Source organism: Lithobates pipiens, unplaced genomic scaffold (genome assembly GCF_037356315.1).
Source record: "Lithobates pipiens isolate NorthernLeopardFrog02 unplaced genomic scaffold, aLitPip1_a1.2 Scaffold_19, whole genome shotgun sequence".
Lineage (NCBI taxonomy): Eukaryota > Metazoa > Chordata > Amphibia > Anura > Ranidae > Lithobates > Lithobates pipiens.
Window position 1 is genome coordinate 187,016,700 of NW_027507764.1, and position 10,653 is coordinate 187,027,352.

Consider the following 10,653-nt stretch of genomic DNA (forward strand, 5'->3'; position numbering starts at 1 on the left):
TGCTAATCCCTAGCTGCTAGTTCCACAAAGGTCCTTAAGGACTGGTATAGGTGTACTATTTGGTGTGCAGTATATAGTTGTGTAATACACGTATAAAATACTTGCACATACTTGACTTCCTCCTGGGGCTGCTTATTATGAGGGGCTCCCACCATCCCTGTGCTGTGCTGACTTCCTCCTGGGGCTGTACCTCTGCTGTGCATATTATGAGGGGCTCCCACCATCCCTGTGCTATGCTCATTATGAGGGGCTCCCACCATCCCTGTGCTATGCTCATTATGAGGGGCTCCCACCATCCCTGTGCTATGCTCATTATGAGGGGCTCCCACCATCCCTGTGCTGTGCTGACTTCCTCCTGGGGCTGCTTATTATGAGGGGCTCCCACCATCCCTGTGCTGTGCTGACTTCTTCCTGGGGCTGTACCTCTGCTGTGCATATTATGAATGGCTCCCACCATCCCTGTGCTATGCTCATTATGAGGGGCTCCCACCATCCCTGTGCTGTGCTGACTTCCTCCTGGGGCTGCCTTTTTATGAGGGGCTCCCACCATCCCTGTGCTATGCTGACATCTTCCTGGGGCTGCTTATTATGAGGGGCTCCCACCATCCCTGTACTGTGCTGACTTCCTCCTGGGGCTGTACCTCTGCTGTGCATATTATGAGGGGCTCCCACCATCCCTGTGCTATGCTCATTATGAGGGGCTCCCACCATCCCTGTGCTGTGCTGACTTCCTCCTGGGGCTGCTTATTATGAGGGGCTCCCACCATCCCTGTGATATGCTGACATCCTCCTGGGGCTGCTTATTATGAGGGGCTCCCACCATCCCTGTGCTATGCTGACTTCCACCTGGGGCTTCTTACGGTGCAGGTGTCAGTGCTGTATATCACGGTGCTGGTGTCAGTGCTGTATATCACGGTGCTGGTGTGAGTGCTTTATGTCACGCTGCTGATGTCAGTGCTCTCCATCACGGTGCTGATGTCAGTGTTGTATATCACGGTGCTAGTGTCAGTGCTTTATGTCACGCTGCTGATGTCAGTGCTCTCTATCACGGTGCTGGTGTCAGATCAATCTATCACGGTGCAGGTGTCATTGCTGTATGTCACGCTGCTAATGTCAGTGCTCTCTATCACGGTGCTGGTGTCAGTGCTGTATATCACGGTGCTGGTGTCAGTGCTTTATGTCACGCTGCTGATGTCAGTGCTCTCTATCACGGTGCTGGTGTCAGATCACTCTATCACGGTGCAGGTGTCATTGCTGTTTGTCACGCTGCTGATGTCAGTGCTCTCTATCACAGTGCTGGTGTCAGATCACTCTATCACGGTGCAGGTGTCATTGCTGTATGTCACGCTGCTGGTGATCGTCTCCGGCACCCTCTTCTTTGCCTACCCTGACCTTCCCTCTCCTCCATTGCCTTCATGCGCTCCACAGTCCTGAATTGTCACAACAATTTAACATATAAAAAAAGAATGCTTGTAGTTGTCGATCCCAGATTCACCTCATACATGTGTTATGTCATTGGCCATGTGGTGGGACTGTGTTTGCACAGCTAGTAATTATTTTGTGGCTGCAAATTTGACCTGTAGGTTTGCAAAGTTCGCCTCCCATTGAAGTCAATGGGGCCCGCCGTGAACGTTACGGTTCGCAAACTATCGGCCGCGTTCGCGGTCCGCGTTCGCGAAACGTCCCATCGGAAGTTCGTCCGTCACTATCCACCAACCATGACAGGGCTTATAACATCTGCTGTGGCTGCAACATGTGTACATCCCTGGTCACTGGCCACTGCCGCTAAAGGGAGTGCAGTTAGGGCGGGGGTGAAAAAAAAAACATCCTAAAGCGGAGCTCCAGCCTCATGCAGAAAAAAATAAAAGTCAGTAGCTACAAATACTGTGGCTGCTGACTTTTAATATTAGGACACTTACCTATCCACAAATCCAGCGGTGTCTTCACCCAAACCAATTTTTCAATCTGATCTCGGGTGCTACAGCCGCCATCTTGGGTAAGGGAAACCAGCAGTGAAGCCTTGTGGCTTTACAGTCAGTTCCCTACTGCCATGTGGGAAGCGTGTTGCACTTTGTGAGTGGAATAGCAGTGGGGGAAGGAGGAGGGGGTCGAACTTCCGGATGAGTTTACAAAGTCAGCCTGAAGTGGAAGCGGTCAAAACCAGGTACCCGCTCCCCCCAGAAAGGTGCCAGATTCGGCAGTGGAGGGAGGGAGGAGACAATAAGCTTCCAATTTTGGGTGAAGTTCCACTTTAACTATGGGGTTTTATCACTCCCCAAACTGCAAATGTACAGTAAATAAACCCCATAAGGCTGCTATCATACTGATGTGCTGCGGTTTACCTGTACAGTGGGTGCAGCACAGTGCATCTGCAATGTTCCTAGGTTAGCTGTGTTTTGGCATAAACTTCTATTATATTCCGCAGGTGTGGTGCACTTTCTGAAAGCACAATTTCTGCTTTTTTTTCAGAAAAAAGCAGAAAAATCTTTTATTTCCTGCTGCTGGCACCACTCTGGACACTGCTATCTGGGATAAGTGATGGAGTGCAGATGGTATCACTCCACATGGGACAGGAGTCAGCACTACAGAGGAGGCATCAGCTTACATGGTTATTACTCCCTACTACAGCTCCAACTTTACAAGTAGTCCCTCTGTATTGCACTCTGTTTGATGCTCTGGAATGGCCAGTCAGCAAGCCCAGACCGCAATTTACCAGTCACCTGCCCACAATCTACTGGTAGATTGCGATTTACAGTTACCAAAGGGAGCCCCAAATTTGGCACTTTGAGGACGTGCATAAGAATCTTTTTGTTGCATTTCCTGATAGTGGCAAGATCACTTTCAAAATGCCTTTGATCCCTTACCTCCCTGGCAATATGATTATGTCAGATTTTTGATGCTGAAAGCGGTACAACTGTTTTGCATGGAAATTTGGCATTTTAAATTGTAGGCCTATAATTCCTAGGAATAACGCACTTAAATCTGTCCAAACAAGAGTCTAGTAGAAATCCTAGGTATAATAAAGTTTGAAACACAAAATCATAATAATAATACATTTTATTCAATAAATTTTAGTCAATAATATAATCAAATCAAAAACACAGAAATTTGCCCAAACAAGGGTGCAATATTACTAGTCATATTAGTTCAGTAAACATCCCGGGTATGATAAATTTTGAAACATGGGACTGCACAAAGTCCGGTGTCACTATCCGGACAATGGAACCTGGTTTCCTTTCAGATTTTCTTTCCACTGTCACTTTGCTTCGAGCAACAAACCACACACATCCTTGTGGGTGCTGACTTTTTCTCGGTTGGTGGGATGTAGCCCATGGAGTGACCACCAGTCAGACGTTCTGGGTTGACAACGCCAGCAGAACGGCATGCAGCTCTATTCACAACCATTGGTGTTTGGTGGTTCATAAACATCAGTTTGGCAACTTTCCAAATAAAGTCAGCATGAACCACAGGCTTGTCACTCTGTTTTTGAGAAGAATGTAGGCATTCCACAAGCATTGCTCAAGAAAATGCCTGTAATACTTTTTTTGTTGTTTTCTCATTGCTGGATAGAATGTCATTGCTTGGTCAGCTCTGTCGACACCTTCCATGGTGTTATTGTAGTCTATCACTACTTGTAGCTTCATGGTGTCTTCATGATGTCTTTCCCACCTTTTGTGCGTGCCATGACAGTGGAGATATTATGGATTGTATTCTTAAGACACACATCTATTTTGTCACGCCATTGCAGTGCCATCATTTTGCCATTCTGCCAGGCAACCATTTCTCCAGTCTTGAGCTTCTTATTGCCAAATATTGGCTTCATGTCCTGCCGGTTAGGCCTAATGGTTCCATAGGCATCCATTTTGTTCTGCAGAAGGAACTCATAAAGTTCAGGAGATGGGTAAACGTTGTCTGTAGTTACACAATAGCCCTGATTTCGTAATGGCTCAATCAGTGAAAGAACGGAAGATGTTGCCATTCCATAATTACTGTATTTGGGGTTGAATGTGGTTCCTTTCCCAGTGTATATGACTGAATTCCAAATGTAGCCATGTGTCGATTCACATAGCATGAAGGAGCTGAGCCTTCCCTTGTAGGCCATTAGACTTTCATCTATACTGATATCTCTATCTAGCACATATAGAATCATTTGATATACTTCCTAAATTTTCTTGAGTTTTGGTGCTGGATGAGTAGTTTCATCAAATTCTTCATTGTTTTCAAAGTGAAAATATTTAATTATCAGGAAAAATTTGTACTCTGACATGACCGTGCCAAAGAATGGAGTGACAAGTAATTTATTGGTTGTCCAATACCACTTCTGCAGGGGTTTCTCCACCACTCCCTGAAGAATTATTAGGCACAGAAATTTGCAAATGTCATCTTTGGTCACTAGTTGTTTATTTATTTCATCATAATTAGGGCACTGTAAGCATAGCTGCCCACTCATTTACAACACAACAAGTAGGACTGGCAGCAATAAAAAGAGGGTGGGGTTTCTATGTTCAGGAGAAAGTTGTCCTGGAACAAAAATATAATTTAGGATCCTACAGCCATAGAATGCTCACCCTTTCCCAAATAAGAGATAAAAGGAAAATCTAAAAGAAGAGGTAGAGGTGCTGCCACATGGATGTAGTAGGTGGTGAGCCTTGCTAATGTGATCTCTTCCTGCCCCTCCTCCACTTTTCACTCTTCCACCTCCTTCTTCCTCTCCTCCTTCCCTTCATCCTTAACCTCTTCCTTCTCCTCCCACTCAAACCAACCCCCCCCCCCCCCCCCAGCCCTTTTACTCTTCATCTCCTTTCTCATTCGCCTCTTCTTATTCAACCTCCATCTCTTTCTATGTGACTATGGAGGAAATGTCCATACCTCATATATGGTTTAAAACTAGTGAAACCAGTCTACATCCTCCAGTTCCTGGTCTCTCAGAAGCGCCAAAATAACAACATATTCATTAACTAATTTCAACCAAAATTCAGTGCTCTTTAATATATTTATATTAGTTATTTTTCATCCCCGGAGACAAGAGAGGAAAAGCAAGCAGAATCAAAAATTGGGTATAATATCCTATGGCCATAAAACAAAGAAAGGGGAAGCTCAGACCTGGCACAATTAATCTCTTTATTAGTAATGAAAAAAAACATAAAACTCATCAAACTCTCATTTAGTAGTTAATAGTGAGGTTTGTCAGCAAGGACTAATAGCATCAATCTGAGGGGTATTTATGCTAGGAGGGGATATTGGGAGGGGGGTTGTGCTAGGAGAGTGGGGGGAAGAGTAGTTGTGCTTTGAAGGGAAATTTGAGGAGTAGAGGATTTGTGCCAGGAGGGGTTATTTTTTTTGGGGGGGGGGGGGGGGGGCTGGGCAGATTTGGAGAGACAGAGGATTTGAGCTTAGGGGGGTGGGGGCAAAGATTTGTGCTGGCAGGGGGGATTTAAGCAGGGTGGCAGATTTGTACTGGAAGAAGGGGGAATTTATGCTTAGGGGGTAAGCATGTAGATTAGTGTACAATTTTTTTTGGGGGGGGGAGGGTTTCTGATAAATAATGCTCATACATATTGGAGGATGCAGTTTGGTAAGTTTGCCCTGGGCTCTAGATGACCTTGTCCCAGCATTGCCTAGCCTAGCTTAATTGCTCTAGGGTCTGCACTTCCCCTTTCTTTGTTCTTTCCCAGATAGCAAGCAATTGAGGTACAAGTTTAAAAAATATTAGCTAAGCTATTGCTAGACTTGCCAGGCCTCACATGTTTCTTGCACAATAGCAGCAAGTCCACATTGCATGACTTTAGATCAACTTTCTTTGCAAACATTCTGCAAGTTCTGGTTCAGTTTTGTTGTGCAATATCCATGCCACCACAGAGGTCACTGTGGCTAAATTTGGAAAAGTGTCAACTAGAACTTGTGCTTCAAGTGCTCTGCAAGTGTACAACTTGTCAGTGAAAATGTGCAGCAAGTTAACAAGATTAACAAGACAACTATTCAAAACTTTCCCAAATTTCTGGAAAGTTATCCTTGCAATCTGGGTTGTCCTCACATCTTGTCTTTGACCCATGTACTATTGGAAGCTTCAAAATATGTGCCTTATCCACTGCTGTTATGTCTTTACTGTGACCTTTTTGGACTTCTTTTGCGGACTGTCCTAATAGGTGTGATTTTAGCACAACACCAAGTTTTATATTTCTGTTTGCCAATATTATGTCCGTAGTCTGCCCTTCCCCATAGTGAAACCTCGGTACTCAAAGCAGCCTTCTCCAACACCCACCTCACTGTCTCCAGTAACAACCTTCCCATGCAAAGTCTAAGCCTTTTTCCTTTTTATTCTGTTTAAAAAATTGCCCTGCTGTTGGTCAAATTTGTGTCTTTGAAATCATACACTTGAATTTCTAGTACAGAAAAACATCTGCCTTGTTTCTGTTTCAACATTTTAGCATATTCTACCTAGTCCTATTAAGGTACTATCCTGGTGCTGACCAATTTTTACCAAACCATGCCTAAGAGCTAAAGCTCTGGTCATTTGAAAAAAGTGGGTATATGGGGATACAGCAAGAGGTTGCAGAGCACCTGGGATGAGGCTGTGTGGTGCTTTGGATGCTTATGCCACGTACACACAAGCGGAATGTCCGACAGAAAAAGTCAGACGGAAGCTTTTCATTGTATATTCCGATCGTGTGTATGCCTCATCTGACTCTTTTTTTTTTTTTTTTTTACTAAAAATTCTGACAGACCTAGAAATAGAACATGTTTTAAACATTCCCGACAGGACCAATTCCTATCGGGAAAACCACTCGTCTGTATGCTGTACCAACGGCCCAAAAACGACGCATGCTCTGAAGCAAGTACAAGACGGAGGCTATTGGCTGCTGGCTATTGATCTTCCTTTTTCTAGTCCCGTACGTCGTATGTGTTGTACGTCATCACATTTTTAACGATCGGACTTTGGTGCGATTGGATGTACGCAAGACAGTTTCAGAGGGACTCCATCGGAAAAACCTTTGGAGTTCATTCCAACGGGAAAACCGGTCGTGTGTACACGACATTAGTGTTTTTACCATTTTTTTAAAAGGCTGCAGTGAGGTACTGTGAAAGAGGCAGCTCTTGAATGGACTGCCAGCAATTATTGCCGGATACACTCGAATTGCAGAAGCTACCATTTATAACAGGGGTACTGAATTAAAATTCACGGGGGTCCGGTCAGTAAAATTTTCTTCCCGCGGAGGTCCGAATGTCATATTGGTCATGACTCCGATCCTTCACATTACAGCCTCCCACGCACGTCACAATTGTTTTCTATTGCCCTTGTAGTTACCTGGGTTATTCTAGGGCAGAAAAACAGATCTCTGCACAAGTGTGGACAAGCCCTTACATCAGTGCCCTCAGTCCCCCCTTCACGGCACATTTCTCACTTTTACATCACAGTCCCCCATCAGAAACCCCGCAACCCATTACAGACTCATCACAATGTGTCCTTTTAAAGACCCCCAGCACAGAGCCCCCCACCTCATTACAGACCCCCCCCCACAAACACAGATCCCCCATTACAGATCCTCTTCACCACAGACCCCCCCCCTCAGCACAGATCCTCACTCCATAACAGATCCCCCCTAATACAGACCCCACTCCATAACAGATCCCCCCCTAATACAGACCCCACTCCATCATAGATCCCTCGATCACAAATATCCCCCCCGATACAGATCCCCCTCCATCACAGACCCCCCCGATACAGATCCCCCTCCATCACAGACCCCCCCCCCCCCGATACAGATCCCCCTCCGATACAGATCCCCCTCCATCACAGACCCCCCCGATACAGATCCCCCTCCATCACAGACCCCCCCCCCCCGATACAGATCCCCCTCCATCACAGACCCCCCGATGCAGATCCCCCTCCATCACAGACCCCCCCGATACAGATCCCCCTCCATCACAGACCCCCCGATACAGATCCCCCTCCATCACAGACCCCCCCGATACAGATCCCCCTCCATCACAGACCCCCCCGATACAGATCCCCCTCCATCACAGACCCCCCCCGATACAGATCCCCCTCCATCACAGACCCCCCAGATACAGATCCCCCTCCATCACAGACCCCCCCCGATACAGATCCCCCTCCATCACAGATCCCCCTGCATCATAGACCTCACTCCATCACAGACCCCTCTAATACAGACCCCATTCCATCACAGATCCCCCCCCCCCAATGCAGACCCCACTCCATCATAGACCCCCCCCAATGCAGACCCCAATCCATCACAGACCCCCGTAATACAGACCCCCCATTACAGATCCCACTCCATCACAGTCCTCCCTCAACATTACAGCGTCAGACTGTCCCTTTCATCATCGCAGCATTCCCCCTTCCTCCCCCTCCCCACACTGCCCTACCTTATTCACATAAGCCGGGAAGCACGCATGGCAGGTCCGGACAAAGGGCGGGACTTTTCAAGTTAAAAGGGTGTGATTGGTTGCTGGGACCGCCCCACTGCCTAGCAACCAATCACCCACTTCGTAACTTGATAAGTCCCGCCCTTTGTCCGGACCTGCAGCGCTTCCAGGCTTGTGTGAATAAGGAAGGGGAGTGATGCAATGATGAAAGGGAGACACCTGCCAAGCCGCACGTGTAAATCAACGATTTTAGCGGCAGTGGCAGGCTGGCAATCCGGCAGGGGATAGAAAACACACAGGCAACTATTTGCGAGTCTGCGGGCCGGATATGGCTGCTACTGGGTCCGGATTCGGCCCGCGGTCCGCCATTTAGTGATGCCTGATTTATAATTTCAAACAAAAAGAGAAACATTTGGAACATCTATATTTATTTTAATAGCAAGCTTTTCTGAAAATAATAATTGGTGATATATAGGGCCTAGTTGCTGTGCTGGTTCACATTGTTCAGTCATATTCCACTATTGTTATCATTTAAAAAATGTGTAAAAACTGTGAAACTGTGAAAAAAGATGCAGCCAGCAATGTTTAGGAAACATGCAGCTGGCAACTGTCAGTACTGCAAACAGGGACAGGTTGTAAATAGGCTACAGGACATCAGCAAAATTATGATGTAACAAAGGGTTGAAAAAGGTAAAAACCCTTTCCTACCCCCAACACCCCAATTTTCTAAGATACACAGTATTTTTATACCTACATAACATACATGATATTCAGTACCTGCCAGTGCCTACACTAATCTTTCACAGCTATACGTTTTCAATATGGATGCTGCAACCTGACCCTTTAAAAGTGAGGAGGTTTTCGTATCCAAAAACCCCCTTATTGACCTTTCCAAACCAGCTAGCTTAAAGTGGTTGTAACCCTAAAAAAAAAAAAAAAATGCTCCTGTTCCCTTAACCACTTCAGCCCCAGAAGAATTTACCCCCTTCCTGACCAGAGCACGTTTTGGGATTCGGCATTGTGTTGCTTTAACTGACAATTGTGCTGTCATGCGACTTGGCTCCATACAAAATTGACATCCTTTTTTTCCCACAAATAGAGCTTTCTTTTGGTGGTATTTAATCACCTCTGCGTTTTTTATTTTTTGTGCTATAAACAAAAAAAAGTGACAATTTTGAAAAAAATTCATTATTTTTTACTTTTTGCTAAAATAAATATCCTCAAAAAGATATAATGTAACTATTTTTTTCCTCAGTTTAGGCCGATACGTATTTTTCTACATATTTTTGGTACAAAAAAATCGTAATACGCGATTATTGATTGGTTTGCGCAAAAGTTATAGCGTTTACAAAATAGGGGTTAGTTTTATGGCATTTGTATTCTTTATTTTTTTAAATGGCGGCGATCAGCGATTTTTATCGTGAGTGCGACGTTATGGCGGACACATCAGACATTTTTGACACATTTTTGGGACCATTGTCATTTATACAGCAATCAGTACTATACAAATGCACTGATTCCTGTGTAAATGACACTGGCAGTGAAGGGATTAACCACTAGGTGGCAGTGTAGGGGTTAAGTGTGTCCTAGGGACCTGTTGCTTACTGTGGGGGGCGTGGCTGTGTTTTACACATCACTGATCTCTGAACCAATAACAAGGTGATTGGTGGTATTTGATCAATATGGCATTTTTTTTTTTTACGCAAACTAAAAAAAAAAATTATTTGAAAAAAAAAAACATATTTTTTACTTTCTGCTATAAAACATATCCAATTAAAAAAAATTGAATTTCTTCATAAATTTAGGGCAATATGTATTCTGCTACATGTTTTTGGTAAAAAAAATCACAATAAGTGTATATTGATTGGTTTACATAAAAGTTATAGTGTTTACAACTATGATATATTTGCTGGATATTTTATTTTTTATCTTTTAATAGTAATGGCAACAATCAGTGACTTTTAGCGGGACTGCAATATTGCGGCAGAAATTCTGACACTAACTGACGCGTGACATTTTTTGGGAATCCAGTGACAAATGAATGAATGAATGAATAATTTGTATAGTGCACAAAGCGAACTGAATCGCATCAAGGCGCTGTGCGGAACTTTGTTGTCCAACTTCTAGAAGAGGAAGGTCTTGAGTTTTTTCCTGAAGACCTGGAGATTTTCTTCCAAGCGGATGTTGGTTGGTAGAGTGTTCCATATGCCTGGTCCTTGGACAGCGAATCTCCGTTCCCCCTTTGATTTTTACCGAGATTTGGGA